General features: G+C 42.0%; 1 protein-coding gene across 2 annotated transcripts in view; it reads right to left on the bottom strand.

Moving 5' to 3' along the window:
* Nucleotides 1-16938, bottom strand: part of arhgap35a (Rho GTPase activating protein 35a) — a 54434-nt gene extending 37496 nt beyond the window's left edge. For both annotated transcript variants that reach the window (XM_008309156.3, XM_008309155.3), the window contains exon 1: nucleotides 16176-16938. The gene's annotated coding sequence lies outside the window, so the exon portion shown is untranslated. The remainder of the gene's footprint in view (nucleotides 1-16175) is intronic.
* Between the last annotated feature and the right edge of the window lie 271 nt (nucleotides 16939-17209).

The following is a 17209-nucleotide window of genomic DNA, read 5'->3' as shown; positions in this document are numbered from 1 at the left end:
CTTTAAAATTGTGAACCACTTCTCCACTTTTCACTATTATTAATAGACTTCCTTCAAGAACATTAACTCTTTAGGGCCTCATCTGTCATTAAGATGTCTACAGATGTCTACAGTAAAGACGGTGTGAGGATTGTGTAGGTTTGTTTCTTGCTTTACAGACATCAATTTCAAAACCCTTCAGAGAATTTAACCTGTTAACATACATTCTAATTATATGACCAACGCATGCGTGTGTGGATGTACAGTACGTGGTGGAATACTTGCAGAGAGGTTTCCCCCTGTTTTACGAGACTATTAAAGCCCATCATTTATGTATTAAGGCGACGCGTTGAAGGGACGCTGGGATTTTTTTTTTTCATGCTCGAGTATTAAGGTGTTTTATGCTCCAGTGCCAGGCTTCACCTGTGGGCTAAAACAAATAAGCTATGGTCTGTGAGGGAATTAGAAGGTGAATGCAGAACTACACACGGGCAGCGAGCAGACACAGGTTCGCATACACGCTGAGGAAAAAAAAGAAAGTCGGTCAATGAATAGGAGGGGGCAGACAGACAGCAGGTGCTGTGTTAGTGGAAGATACGGCTTCTGTCCACCTCAGCATTTCTACACACTTAGATATCCCCCACCCTTTACAGGAAAGGTCATTTCTATGTTGGTTTTTTTTTAATTCCCTGCCACATCCTCACCTTAACGCTGCCTCTCACCTATGTCTTTTTTTTCCACCTTTCTTTTCCACTCCACCCTTCTCCTCTTTGAGGTCTCCTACGCTCCCGGTGGAAAAGTCCATTCAGCCGCAAAACAAAGCTGCCCATAGCGTCACACACAGGCTAATCAAGCAAACCCTGTAATACTGGGAAGCACAGGGACCCCGGGAGCAGCAGAGCTGGGAAGCCTGTCATGCAGGGAGAGCAAAATTGAAGTGGTTTAAAAGAACAAATATGCAGCGGACTATTATATTTGATAGGTGTTTGCAGATGATAAGAGCTAAAAGTAATTTTCATTCCAAGGCTTCAGACCGTGGCTACCCGTGCCTCGTCTTAAAGAATTTAAACCATGCAAAATACAGCCAGTGTGACGGCACAATAGAACGGAAACATCGAAAGCGAAGCGGAAAGAGGGCCTGCAGCAGGGCATGGAAGGGAACGGGGGAGATAATGGAGGGGAAAAAGATTCCCGGACAGACCATCACCGGAGAGGCGGTGATGATGAAACCCAACAATGGTCAGGCGCAATCTGCTCCTGGACAGAGGGCCAGCCTTTAGAAACTAGCATACGGGCGGCTCTGGTGTTGTTCAGGGTATATTCACATCAGGACCAAGAAAGCTGGTCCTGCAAGATGCAGAGATAGAAGAGAAATGTAAACACAGCACGGCGGTAACAACAGAAGGATCCATGATGAACAGAGTCAACTTTACTCAGTCAAGTTTGCCTTTGGATTAATATTTACACATGTAGATTCACAAGTGAGTAAGAATACACCAGAAATAAAGAAAGTTGGACGATCCTGAGGCATTAAAACTTCAGTTCCTACAGTCCGATATAACTCAACTTGCAGTGCAAGTTAGAACACGCGTACTGTACATAAGTACAGTGAGATGTCACTCACCTATGCTAACACAGTGGTGACATCATAATCTACGACATAAGAAACTGAAACCTGAAGTGTCTCATATAATGAAGGGTAAGTCCATCCATCCATCCATTCATTTTCATCCGCTTATCCGTTACATGGTCGCGGGGGCAGCAGTCTCCACAACCGCCACCCAAATCACCCTGCACCGTACCAGCCCCCCTGAACCTTCCTGTGGGTGGTGAGACCACTGGAAGGTACTAACCGCCCTAAACGGGATTCGATCTTGCCCAGGAGGTGAACCAAAGCACCACATGAAGGGTAAGTTTCCAAAACCATACACAAATCAATCAAACAATCAAACAATAATATACATAAAACAACCAAATACTGAAGAAAAGATAATATAACTTAATGTTATATTCTAGTCCTATTAATTCTACGTCACAGTTCTAGCTTGTCATTTCATTACATTCCTGTTCTGTCCAGTGTCTACAGTGGGAACTATACAGAAACAGCCACTCATAATTACCTTAGTAAATGTCAAATGGGTTTTCATCTATTTATCGTCCATCGATTGACTAAATGTTAAGGGTCACAGTGGAGGAGATGAAGCACATTTCAGCTGTCTTCTAGTCCAACATGGGTCAAACAGAAAGTAGAAGACATTCACACCTGAATCCCTATGGATCCTAGTATAAGGAATAAGAAAATAGGAAATGAATCAAGAGGAAATCCAACTAGAGGGTGAAAAAAAGGAAAATAAAGGGACCGTGTGAGAGGTGAAGGAAAAAAAACATAAATGAAAGAAATCAAATGTAGCATGTGTGCGCCTGTTGTGCGCCATATAAAACTGTCTTCTGCATATCCTACTGTGTGACAACGTATTAGAAATTTGTTTTAGTGCCATACGTCGCAAAGATGGAACAAGACTTACTTAATAAATTTAAAGAACATTTCTAGAATACGGCGACGTAATTGCGAAACACACTCGATCGAGGACACTCTAAACCGAGGACCCCGAGGTATACGTAAAGATGGATGTGGTGAACTTTGAGGACCAGAGTGTGTGATGGCAGGTCGTTGGGGAGGGAAGAGAGAGGCACGCGTGGCAGTGTGAAGGAGAGCAGAGTTTGATAGTAGGATGGGATTTAGGTCTTTTAACTTCATTAGTTCCGCCTCAGTCTGGGGTCTGTAGATTATGTCTAATTAAGCAGCTTAACATGGCTTTATAGGAACCACACGGAACGCACAAGAGCCTTATCTGTCAACCTGCTCAAACGATTCCCCGCTTCTGCTTTTTCTTCTCATAGCAGACGAACACAAATTTCCCTTTGCATGGCCTTTATGCAAGAAAGATTAGAGACCCTGACATCGGTGCGAATCGGATAAAGCTAGCAGCCGCAGCGACGGCAGCGTGGGCCGCGGAGAGCGAGCATGTGCGGCGAGCAGCGGGGAGGCAGATGCTTCCCTTCAGACTGCAGGGGCAGAGAGTCAATAAAGAATGGGTGGGGCTGCACTAACATGACTTCTCCTCTGATTCCAATCGTTATTTGTACAGCAACCAGAATTAGGCCATGCAGTCTGCTCAGTCTGAAGACACAAACCAGTCGGCGCAGTCCAAGTCGCACCTTAAAATTAAACATTAGCATGGTTGCTTAACAACTGCCGGGAGCTGCTTGAGCAGAGAGAGGAGATAATCCACAGCAGATACCAAGTGGGTTAATAAAAAAAAAAGAGATATGAACTAGTAGTCTGCTTATGATGAAAACCTGCTTCATCACAGACGGGTTCTGTCGGGGGGATAAAACAAAGCATTAGAATACAGTAGCTGAACATCCCGAAGTGTTGGTGCACACAGACAATGCAGGAGAAAATAAATATCTAAGGAAAATGCGTGCTCTCTGTTATGTTGCCATTGCCTCTCTGTCCCGTTCATATTCAGTTTTCAGCCGTAAATGCTGCGGCTGTAGCCCTAGCCCTAGTTGAACAGGCAGCTGTGAAGACGTTTGAAAGTTTATCAAATGTGTTACTGTAGATGTATACTCACCCAATGTGTTTTTTTTACCCAACTCGTTTTATTCTAGTATTGGCGTCAGAGGCAGAGCAATAAGGTGATAAAGAAAGGATGGAAGGAAAAAAAAGAAGAAGAGAAGAAAGGTGAGCAAGCAAGACAGGTAGAGGACACGATCCGACTGAAAAGGAGAGATAAAGTCAAAGCCTCTGAGTGATGTAGTGGAGAGCAAGTGTGTGGGACTTGGGATGGAAGAGGAGATGAACAGAGAGCTGATATCTGATAGAAGGGATTTGCCTTCTCTGGCGCAGTAATTTACTAAAGCCCTTCTACAGAGGCCCATCAGTGGTGATCTCCTGGCAGATTAGGCGACAAAATCTCATCCCTGACTTTCCTGTCAGCCAATCACCATCAGAGAGTGAGAACTGGGCAGATGATGAGGCGAGGACAGGGGGAAAGGATGGACAAAATTTCCTGCCTGAGACTGTTGAGAGCATTCATTCACAAACCTAACTGGGATATGCAGCCAGAATGCTAACAGGGGATTAAAGTGGAGTGGAAGTGCTCCCCTGTTGTCTCTAAAACACCAAAAAGATGAAGTATACAACTGTGTTTTTGTCAAACGAGCTTGGAATTTCTGATTTATAATTTCCTTCGCCTTCACTTGTTCTAGTTCTTTTTCTACCCTTCCACTATTCTTCTGTTATACCGGTCAATTCGTTGTATTCTCCTCTCTATCTTTCTCTCAATCTCCTTCTTGCAGCTTTCCCTCTATTGTAATGTATACTCTGCTACAGTTTCCACAACATATGTTGTATTTTGACCATTAACAAACAGTCTGGAAACCAAAAAGTCTGGTCCTGGCTCGGCTTTCAATAGCAACAGTGAAATGACATCATTGGGAGGGTCTCATTCTATCATATGTGAAGACAGGGCTAAGAAAGCATAATGTCTGGTTTCCTGCTGGAATCGATGAGACATTCTAGGGGTGCAGTAATTCTTATTTTACAGCCGTATTCAGTATGAGAAGGAAAGTTAAGTCAAAGAGAAAACTGTTCTGTCAAATGTTCTGAAGCCAGTACAAAAGCAAATTCAAATGCCTTTATCTCTGGTCTTGTTAACATGTAGAGTTGCAAGTGACACTTAATACTTGTATTAAGAAAAAATGATAAAAATATACTGTAAACATTTGGTGGAGAGGGGATTACTGTGAGCATAAAGGTTATTGTAACATTTTTTATTTTTCACTCCGTACATCATTTCACATGCTTTAGTGCCTCATATGACATATTTGTACTCCCATTCGAATGTAACATACAAATGCTTATATAAAAGTACACACCCGTGTAGAGTTCTAGGGACACTCCAAGCCAGCAGATGGAGGTAATGCTCAATAAGCTTTTTTTTGACCAGAAGAGAAAACAAAGTGTTTATGGAATTATTAAATACTAATGTTGTTCCATACAGTCTACAGCAGGGGCCACATCAGCAAAACAGCTCCCCTTGAAGGGCGAGTTGTAAATGGGAGACTGTATAGATGGAACTGCTCCATAATGTATTAATACATGGAGAAAAACTTTTTTTTCCAGGTTAAGATACTGAACTTTTGCTGTACAAAATGCCTTGGCGGGCCAAATTTGGCCCCCGGGCCTCGAGTTTAACACGTGGTCTACAGGTATCATGGGAGCACTGACTACGGTAGCAGCAGCTCCGCCCCTCAGGTCTCCCAGACCCTGCTGTTCAGGTAAGGACCTTCCTTCTGTTCCTGCCTGTCTATTTCTGTCTTCTCTTTAGGACACCGTGTGCCACTGCTGTTAAACCAAACTCATTATTTTAGCATGACATTGTCATGACATCACGACTGCCCATAATCCTTTTAATAAGGTGAACCTGTCACACTTTGTCACTCTTTTTTTGTTTGCCACAGACAGATAGCGCTGTTGCTAAAATGAAGCCGACTCCTGGAGGGTTTAGCACTTAAACTTTGTGAGGCGTTAAACTTATGGGCTATAATAAACTCAAACATTATTTATTAATAAACCAAGCGTTACTGGACTTTTGAAGACTTTAGGATGTTTGTTATTTAGGGAACAGCCACTGGTGAATGAATGTGAAGCTGTGGCGGTAATAATTATTCCACAGCTGAATGTACACAGCGACATCGTCTGACAGCACTAATAATATGTACCGGAGTTCTTCTGAGAGGTAAGGCTCCGGCACATACTTCCTTTATCCTCTCTTTCAGCCTTGACAAGTGAAGAAAATAAACGCCGTCAAACATCAGCAAGCTTTTCCTTCCGACTGCATTCAGTGTTTCCTGTCTTCCCTTATGGAAATTGTTGCACAAGCTTAAAGGATCCCCCAAAGTTTCCTGAAAGCTCCGAGGAGGGAGCTGACATCACCCACCCGTGTCTCCTGTCAACTCCAGAGGGGGCAGTGGCAGGAGGACTGAGGAACAGGAAAAAGGTTACAATCTCCTATGTAACCTGTCATCTAAACTCTATGTTGAACACACTGGAGTAGAGTTTTTTTAATTACTATACTTTTTTCCTGCACTGTGTTCTTATTTCCTTCCCCTGGTTCACTGGATAGTCAGCATCAATTTCCCACTGTTAGCAAACTACACAAAGGTCCATTTGCAAGCCATGCTTTTTAAGAAATGTTTCTGTTTGGATTGCATCAGACGTGGAAGACGTTTCAACCATGCCCAAACAAAGCGTACTGTACAAAAAAAAAACCCCAAAAAAATACTAAGTCTGGTCAATCTAAAGCAGACCAAATCGAAGGCACTCTTAGATAATACCTGTTCTTCTCTCCTTCCTGAGCTACTTCAACACTTCATCAAAACAGTCTCCGCCAAAATGGAAGAACCAGCTCAGCCTGTTGTTGGTTATGCGTTCCGCAGTAACACTGACAGTTGAAGCTCTTTGTTTTCTTTTGAGAACAGCCTCTTTAAACACAATAGTAGCCAATCAGCAAAGGCAACAATAGTTATCTTTTCAAAAAAAAAAAAAGATTTTAAATGGAAGTTTATCACGTAGCATGCAGATCCAAAACATTTGAACCCATGCTATCTTTTTGGAGATTTTTTCATGTCACGTACAGTGTTTTTTTTGTTTTTTTACACAGTGACACATAAGATGTGCGTTATTTCTACCCCTGATGCCTTAACTTGGCTGGGGTCATTATAATACATGTACTATACCACACTTTAATACAAGAACAATTTCTTTGGATGTGACAAGTTTTAACCACATCAAGAAAAAACAGGTTTGGGTCAGTGTTTGGGTTTACTGCACCAACTACCCTGAAAGATCTTTACCGTGGCTTTTTATTCCCTTCTTTTTGTGCCTTTGATCTGACATGTGCCTATATAACTCACCAACCAACGCACGGCAGGTGGCACAAATGATGAAAGCAACGATTCCTTCAGTTGTGTGTTTTTGTAGGGATCGTAAGACGAGATCTGCAACGTTCATTTAAGGCAGTCAAATTTAAAACTTGTCAAATAATCGCAGTGATCCCTGGTGTTAACTTCCTAACGACATCGACGTGGGACTTTTCTGCAACCGAGGGCCTTGGATTTGTTCTGAATTCTGAAAAATAATGACGTGCGTTTGACTGCATTAAGATCACAGCTGACAGAAATAACTGCTCCTCATTACATGTGTTTTCTTCACCAAACCACTGTTCTACAAAAAAAGGTGGAAATAAGACTTCTTTGCGATGACTATGAATTTAGGTGTTCATTACGAAACAATGTGGAATTTTTCTCTTTACGAGTTATCCGTCAACCACTTCTCATAAAATGTCGGAGAAATGTATTCAAGGAATTCTACATGGCATGTAACGTGACTAATCAGCACAGACTATATGATCTACAAGGATAATAACAAAATATTTTTAATTACCAGCTCAAAGTCATTACTCTCAGGAATTCCCAGACATGTTTTATTTGAAGACAGAGAAACAGCTAGATATTAGCATGATATTTGTCATGGTGGAATCACACATACAACATCTCAGACTGGATGTTGTTTTCTTGGCTAAAGCTAGCAATGCCTGAAACACAGTTAACATGCTGTAAAATATTCAGTTTGACATGTTGTGTAGCCCTATACTCACCATAGTGAGTGATGAAGATGTGAAAATTACACAGGCTAGAATCAGACGTCAACATCCAGAAAGTGTAGCGTACAATAGAGAACGTTAACCACAGTCCACTCAGATACATTCCCCATTCATCATTCATAGTCGTGCTGAATCATTGATTGCACTTCAGCGTAACTGCATGACTGAAAACAACAGCCAGCATGAAAGGCAAATTGACACATAGACGCGAGGCTAATGTTCAAAAAGACTTGACCTTGAAGTGAACACGAGAAAATCTACACGTCATGTGTCAGCCCAAAACTGACGAATGACGTTTCTTAATGGATACCCATGATTCATCACGTTTACTGTTTGACAACAAACTATTCACGACAATCTTGTCTCCGATCAACCCAGCCTTCTACGAGCTAGCATCAAGATCCAACGCATGAACACACATGACACATGCAGTACGTGACACATGGCATATTTAGAACTGAAAATCATGATTCAGTCTACAGTAAAAAGACCCCACACCAAATGTGAAACATAGTCCTTATGTTTTTTAAATATCACAAAAAAAAAACTCCTGTTTTTGGGTTTTTTTGGCCACACTGAAGTACTATTAAAAGTAAAAAAAAAACGCCTGTTGTTTTTGGGGTTGTTTGGCCACATTGAAGTATTATTAAAACTGAAACATCACTTCAAGTAAACATATTAACTGTGCACAAAAACAGTCTGACAAATTGCCAAGCTGACGCTCAACTTGCTCTTATCTCATTTTCTTCTGGCAGTTAAATGAATTTGGGCTACGACAGGCCCGGCTCGTCCTGACCTGACAAACTGCATTCCCAGCGACCTTTTCCCTCATTGTGCAGACAGCAAAAACAGCCTCGCATTCTCTTCTCTCCGACAACTGTGACGAACACGAGCCGCAGTGTGGTGAAGACTGTGTTCACGCTGAACAACAACTGCACCAAAAACAACCCAGAGAAATGTTTACATTCTTCACTCGTGCTTTCTTTACGTAAATCTTCACAATTCTGGACAAACTAGCAGAGGGTCAGGACAAGTCAGCAGAGAGAAGGGGGTGGGGGGGGGACAGGGAGTGTATAGACCTTGGTTTGGTTTAAAAAAATTAAAGAAAAATCTGTGATGTTACTAATTTCTCTGTTTGTAAAAGCTACAAAATGGTGGATCTCAGGAGCTGCTGGAGCCCTGCCAACAGGAAATGAACTCTGACACAAGAGCTATGGACCTTGGGGCCCAAACTGCATCCTGGGAAATTATGCCACTGAGAAGAGAAATGACCCGTGTCACCGCCACGAAAACCCGAGTCATTGCAAAATCCATTTGCAATGAACACAAATGACACAGTGGACATATATCTCTAAAGCATTCAAGGGAATCTAAATGCTTCTGGATTCACACATATAAAGTGATTTATCACAGAGAGATCTTTTTTACAGCACAAACTAAGGCATTGTTTGCCACCGTGAGGGGTCAGAGACAAAGTGTAAAGCCAGTAACAGAAGAGCGAGGCAGGGGTAGAAATAGAGAGCGCAAATGCAATCGGTCATAAGAATGACATGCTAAAATAGCACAACACATTTCCATTTAGCTTCGGCCACATTGGGTGTGTCACCTGATTCACTTAAATCCATCTTTCCCTCTGACGCCGCCGTTACTGCCGTTTTATGGCCATTTCCCCGAACCATGAGACAATAGTATGAGGATCATTAGCTAAGTGGTGGCTAGAAGACAGACAGGCAGTGGTGTTGCGATCAATAGTGGCAGGATCAACCCACTGCGGGCTGCGCTGTGCTGTTCGTTCTCATCAGCACAAGTCTGACTCAGGCCACAGGCTGGGAGTTGACCAGAGGAGAAACGTGAAGGTGCCTCACAGCTTTCTCAGCTTGAAGTAGATATGAAGCTAATTGTCACACTGATGCCTTGTAGACAGAAGCATTTTGACAGTTACGAGGATAAGGAACAGTCATTGATCATGTTGTGAAGTCATGTACATGAAGAAGTGTGTGTTGGATCATCTGCCTTTGCAATTTGAGATTTCTTTTAATATTACAACGACAAATGTAACCCATTTAAGGGCCACTTTCCTTTTTGACAACTTCGAATGCCAATCAACGACCAGCTGGAAATTATTTTGCAAATGTTAAAATTGGACCGGGGCCAGGTCCAATAGAGGTTGATGTTTCAAACTAAGGGATCGGAACAGTTTTTTGGTACCCACTTTGTTGTCAGCTCTACAGAACAGCAGAGGACCATTACTGATTAATCATCACAGTGGCTGTTTTGTGTTGATTGGCTGACAGCTCAAACAAATCTGTCTTATATGCATCAGACAATCACGAAAAAAAAGCTTTCAGCAAGAATATATTTCAATAAAACAACATTTGGTCTTCACCCAAACATCACCTGTCACCCAACTGGCAGAAAAGGGGAGAAGAAAAGAATGGAGATATATTTTTTTGTTTTTCAATGAGCAAACAATAATGTTGGAAATTAGGCAAACACAATCCGACACAGAGGAGGAGTAACCTGTCGTTCCCCTCACATCGCCTGCTCTTCAAATGATCTGGTTTAATCAGAATACGCTGCGATGTAAACACCTTCCTGTAACCTTTACCTCTTCCTACACACTCTGACTGCTGCATTTGCTGCCAGACTCTCTCGATGAAGTTGTCAAAACACCAGACTATAGCAGCGGAGGCAACACGCAGGAGGCATCAACAGACACCAGACCAGGATAACACATGGAACAAAACATCTTGTTCCTCCGCTGTCAGACTTTTCCGAGCACTGACGGGTACCTAGCGCCTTAAGAGAAAAATCCAAACCACGACTACTACTTTTGCACAGCGAACCTTTTATATGATACTGCAACATTCCGGCAGCACGGTAATTAACAACTGAACGCGTTTTATGTATTAAATTAAAATTATGACTATGAGTTGTTCATACAGTCCATTAAGCTTCAGTGCTATATTTATCCAATTACCTTAAAGAAAGAGACATTTGCTGTTTCTTCAAGATTGTGCTGAACCAACAGGTCGTTTGGCTTTAAAACTATTAACAGAACACCATAACCCAAGTAGCGTGTAGAATATCCTGTGTTGGAGATAGTAATTGAAGGAACAAGCAGCACCAACAGTATATTAACAGCACAAAGGAAGTGTGTAAAACCGGCCAGTTTGTTCAAGCTAGGTAGTTACGCTGACCATTACACGGGTTGTTAAAAAGTACTAAACTTTAATTTAGGTCTACTCGTGTCCAAAACAGAGGACATAAAACCAAAACAACATCTAAGACAATCAGCGGAATAGTTCATTGTTAAAAGGCGTGACGTTACTTACTGTGGACGCCGCTGTATGAGTAGCCTTGGACTTTGAGAGTTGTGTCTGCACTGGTTACGTTTTGCTTAGCATTTGCACTTGTCTCTTTAAAAATAAAAAGAGAAAATAGCACGGAACAGCCTCACAGTTATTAAAATGATATTTCTGTTGCTAAACTGATGTTTAAAAACACACCAAAAATCACAAATAATAGATTCATTCAAAATCTTTTATAGAGCATCTTATATAGAGCACAGTGCAGTAAATCCATCTTTGTTGCAGTGGTAGTGCAGGGTAAAGTTTATGAATAATACCCTCTCAACGAGTCCCTGTCAATCTTGTGATTCCAATCAATATTTTCCCACAGATGTTGATGATTCGTGATTGATTCACAAATCTGGCCTCATATTCCATTAGGTAACACCTGTGTTTTATTATGAATGTAGATTAGAAATACATTATGAGTACAGGTCACTTCGTACCTGTACATACAGTAACCTATGCCTTTATTTGTACGCGGCCCTCCGAGGAGTCTACGTCTCAGTGCTGACCCTCTGGTCTCATGTTCTCCTCCTCCTCCTTATATTTACTCCTCCCACGCACACAATCCAGAACCATAGGTGAACTTCCTACAGGAAATTTGGGGGCGCCTCGGAGAGAAAACTCCACAGTGAGAGAGAGAGTCAAACAATTACAGTGAGGAACTGCTCTCCTGACTCAGGATTAATTAAGTCATGAAGCCTGGAGAAACAAAGCCCAGATAAGGGTAGGTCAGCAAGACAGGTTCAGACAAAAATTAAAAACAAGCGTGTGAGAAATGTGTCTGTCCTGTGATGACTAACATGTCCACATTTATCCTTTAATACGTGTGGGGGCGGACTTCACGGTAGTCTCTTTGTCTCTTAAGGTGAGAAGGTTCCCAGTGTCGAGCAACCACCAAATACTGAGTTAAGCATAAACACTGACTCACTGGGAACAGAATAAGTGCCAGGACACTCTTTACATGTAACTCAGTGTTCATGAATAAGAACGCCTGTGTTTACAGGTTAATCCTCAACACAACTCAGAGAACACACAGATCCAGAGGGTTAAGAGGAATGTGGGCACGCAGGTGGTACAAACAAATCCAACCTACTGAACTCCAGGCGGTGGCCTCATTTCACTGGGAGAGACTCAACCAAAACATCTTATCTTCGGCCGTGCTGACTCATGGAATTCAGCTGTGGCCAATAGCCAGGCTGCAGGGTTACTTATGGCTGTCATTGATTGGTTGATGGCTGAGCACAGAGCTGAAAGGGCACATACCAGGAACACAGCCTGAAGCAGGAACTGGCAGCAGTTTGCTCCAGTTTTAACCTCACTCTCGTTCTTTCTCACAGCTTTTTCTTTCCTGCTCTGACTCAAGACGTACTTTGTTGTGTCTCACTCTCCGACTACTCCCTGCTCCAGCTTTTCTGTCTTAGCATCGTGTTCTTTCCCCGTGACCCCTTGTCCACGTCTTGTGTAATTGTTTCTGGAATAGCAGAGCAGGAATACTTGCGTACAGAGGTCACCATTCCTCTGCTGCTCACATCCTGGTTCTTTATCTCCATGGTCACCGTGGCTTTTTTTTACTCCCACAAAGAAACACGATAGCTAGTTTAAACTGCCGTTTAAACTGCCGCCACCGTTTAAACCATTATTCATATCTAAAGCAATTACTGTCAAATAGCGCCGTCCATTAATAATGCATTTGTATAGGAAAAGTAATACTACGCTAAAGCAACTTTAGCGTACAAAATTAAAGTAAATTAACTGCTTGATTGATTTCGCACGCTACATCGATAATGCAACTAACTGATTTACTTGAACAAGTGAATGCCCATTAGAGTGTTAGCCACTGTAGTTAAAACGATATAAGTCAACTTGGGCAAGTCTTTTGTAAGACTTGGTCAACCACCTTCTTTCCTAAGTGTTACGTTAGAATTTTTTTTTTTTTTACTAAATTGGGGCTCAGAATAAATTATAATTTAGTCAAAATACTTAAGAGTGAATAAAATATGGCCATCCAAAATAACACTAGTTTCAATTTATAGTTAGCGTTTCAGGCATTTCTGCAAGCTCAACATAACTGAGATTTTAATTATTCTGAGTGACTGTATGGTGGGTGCAGGGCTGATGGTTTGTTTTGCCTGTTTGTCCACTACTCTGTTGTCCTTGATACAAGATCAATGTGTCATTTTCATGTCTATCACAACAGCCCTGGTTAATAGATAACTCCGTCCTCCACCATAGTCCAGTGACCATAGCTACAAGAGTTAAAACAGACGGACACACACTGCTGTGACACAGGCTCCTAGCAAACCCATATCCTCGAATCTGAACGGAGCAAGGGAGCAGCAACAGTGAGAGGAGAATAGAACCACAGTTCAAGTGAGGCAGGCACACTTTCTAATGGAAATTCAGATACAATCATCCCAGAATGCACTTCTCCCGGCCTAATAATCGGCCACTAGAACAAGGCGGCCATTGAGAGAGGAGAGTGACTGTAATCGGGTCCACCAAAACTCCAAAGCCGCTCGTTATAATTAGCTCCTTTCTCCATCAAACACAGGCTTACACTGACTCGCGAGCAGCCGCCTCCTGTAATACACGAGAGGAGAATCTGGCAAACGGCACTTTTTCTGATGAGTGGGGAAATTTCCCCATCCCTTCCATATGGAGTCATCATGCATCAATGGTTACGCAAGGTGTGGATTTTTTTTTTTCATTAGAGCAGGTAAGAAGCCACTGGTACTGTGGCATGTGGTATGTTTTCAAATGGAATGGTTTAAAAAGATCACTTTGTCGTACTGACGCAGAATGTCTTGGACCAAAAAGTTCCTTTTTCAAAACATGGCTGACCCTGTGTTTATCTGTCCACAATATATAGGGCAGACACTTTCAGCCTCTCTGCCATAGAATACGTCCGCATCTCTGACCTACATCTGACAAGCGCAGCCTGCCTTTCTCTAATCCTAGGAAAATGTTCTGGCCCAGAGACTCATAAAACAATCCACAGCCTGAGGGAAGACAGACGGACACACAGACAAGCAGGAGCGGGTACCAAGCGCCTAGCCTGCTGCCTGGGCAAAAGGCATAGCTATTAGGGGAAAGAAGAAGCTTCCTGGAGAGGTGTGACCAACGTGCAAAGGGCCCAATCAAGCTGGAAACACGAGTGTCGACAGCTGCTAACACATTTACCTGAGAGCAAGGAAGGTGCCTACCAGCAGAACTGTTGCTGTTTGTCAGTGTGTTTACTTCATCCTCAGCCCGATCCTCCTATTAGGGTTGATAAGGTTGAGAGGAATAGAAACTGAGCACTCACAGACAGAACATTGGCAGAGACTACGGACTCATGACTCATCTCAGGCCTTGTTCGCAAACAGCACAAACATGTGCCTTGGGTGATACACCAAGGAGGACAGTCCTTGGTACAGATGTGTATGCAACAAAGATGTTGCATACACATGGTACAGATGTGTATGCAACAAAGATGGATTGTTTTCTTGGCATTCTACGCACTAATGTGCCCCGATCCAAGTTTAAGGATCACAGACTCCACTGACGTCCTTCTTGTAAACAACAGTATGTGCTCATTAGTAAGCCACTGGCCTCATGCACAGGCAAAAATTTCAACAACACCACACTTCATATACACACATACGCACGCACACAAGTTACAAATGCATCAACAGTCCCGGGCTAATTGAATTTGCCTGGAAGACACCGAGGAATATAATCAGTCTGGATTGTTTTGATTTATAGCCGTCTGCTTTCTCCCACTATATTAACGTGCTTAATCTTTGCAAAAGGAAATGGTGTACATGTTCACTTGTAAATACTCCAGGGGAAAGAAGCTGAGTTATGAAAAGTCAGTGGAGTAGTTAGGCCGTTGAAGTGGCCTGAGCTAAGTTTGATGAAATCACCAAAGAACACATGAAGGAAAAACATGAAGTTTTCTCTCATGACACAGCAGTACACACAGACGCCCTCGGTGTGAGGAAACATATCACATACCTACAGACATCGACTGACTCATGTCACACTGTGAAAAAAATCCTGAGTCAATATTTAATCAATATTAAGGCGCAGGGTCACTTAAAAAAAGAAAAGAAAAAGGGGCTGAAGTCGCGTGGAAGGACTGACAGAAAGGGAGTGGCTGATGGGGAAATGAGCAGTTTGCAGCAGAAGGAAAATTAAGCCTGGCACCCTGTCCTGATGACAGTATTTCTGAAACTAAAGAATATCATTAGTCAGGGTGATTGTGACCATGACGTCATTCTAATCGGCTTATCTTTTTGTGGCAGCGTGAACCATTACCCAGAGGATAAACGTAAACTTCTTCATCTGATAATATAGTCTCTAATTTAGACACAGTGTGACAGGTACAGTACAGCAGGACGGAAACAGATCATAACGTCAGGGCTCACCATTAGGTAACAGCAACACTTGGAAAAAGTTGTATTATAATGACTCAAAACCTGGTGTGTTTGACATCCATTGGCATTGGGATAACTCTCATTGATCAACAGTGCACATTTGGAATTTAAAAAATCTAAGCATATCTGTACAAAAATCTAATTTCCCCAGCCACCAATCAAAAGCCAGATTTAAGGAATTCCGGTGAGTCTTTACTCTCTAGTCCCGATAAGGCCAATGCATACCAGGTGTTGTTGTGCAAACAATTTCAACGTTTGGACATGATCCATTTTATGACCTGCTTTTCTCCACTATAAACTTGCCATTAGAAACAAGCCCAGACAAGCTCTCCGCCTCATTAGAGCAGCTGCGTCGGTTCCTATTCTCACCCCATGTGACGCGGCATCAATAATCATTATTATAATTTTTTTTGTAATTATTATTTTATTATTATTACTCTTATTATTATTATTAGGGGTTTGTTAGACCACACCAGCTCTGAGGACTCAGGTTGCCTCCCAGTTTTCTTCTTCTTTCCAGTGCATGCTGCAGTGTGTGCAGAAGTGAACGCCTTTTAAAAAATAAATAAATAAATAAATAAATAAAACGGAAAGCCCGTTTCTCTAAGAAAACACTTTCGCTCTTTAAAAAAAATCCTATTTCCCTAATGGTTTTAGTGTGTTAAAAATGCAGAGTGTGTCCTACATACCATAGCATTCCTCTGTGTCCAGCACTCGTCCACTCCTTGTCTTCCTCTTTCTCTCTCTGCGACTCACAGCCGGTGAAAAGACTTTTTAAAAAGCAGAGAAAAACACTCCCTAACACCTCTCACACCGATGAGCCCGCTCGGTTTTATTACTATTCACTCTGTCATCTTCCTCTTCGGCTCGAACTTAATTTCTCCAGTTTGAAGTTTTCACATGGATGTGTGTCTCAGTCTTTCTCTCAGAGAAAAGAAGTAAATTTCTCGTTAAGAAAAAAAAAACCTCTTCAAACTCTAGTCTTTTCAACAAGGCTGAGCCAAAAGGAGCAGAAAAGGCGTAGAAGAAGAAGAAGGGCAGAGACGCTGGAAAGCGGTGTTCCCCAGTGTTTTTCCTTCTTTCTTCGCCACCACGTTGTTTTGAGCAATTATTATTTCCTTTGTTATGTCAAAAATAAAAGCGTCCGGATGGAAACACGATCGCAGTCACCCTGCTTTCGTCCAGCTGAAAAGAAAAAGAAAACCGAACACAACCACTGGGTTCTTTAAACGAACAACAGCTCGGCGGAAACCAACCGTTGTTTTCCTTTCTTACGTTACAGCCTTAATGTGTGACAGTGTGTATGAGTCTCTTTTTTTCAGCTTCCCGATAATGGCGGACCTTCTCCTGAATCCAGCTTATTCCCTCCTATTCACACACACACTCACTCACTCACAGAGAGAGAGTCTCGCCCAGTGGTTCATGGACACAATTACAACACACACCGTCAACTCCGCGTTGACACAATCACTTATTTATATCGATTTTAATTGTTTTATTTCAGCTCATTTTCACAAATAAAAGCAATAAAAGCAAAAAATCTATTTTTAAAAAACCCGATAGTCATAAACATTCTTTGCCTTCACACCATTATTGATTCATATCAATTCATATTCTAGTAGGTGTATGAATGACCAATGAAATGAAAAAGAGTGCTGAAGGTATTTCAATATGTGGATTGAAAGCATTTACATTTGCAAATGCAAAATTTGTTTTTTGTTGA

Source organism: Cynoglossus semilaevis, chromosome 4 (genome assembly GCF_000523025.1).
Source record: "Cynoglossus semilaevis isolate Cse_v1.0 chromosome 4, Cse_v1.0, whole genome shotgun sequence".
Classification (NCBI taxonomy): Eukaryota; Metazoa; Chordata; class Actinopteri; order Pleuronectiformes; family Cynoglossidae; genus Cynoglossus; species Cynoglossus semilaevis.
This window is presented reverse-complemented; position numbering and strand designations above follow the sequence as displayed.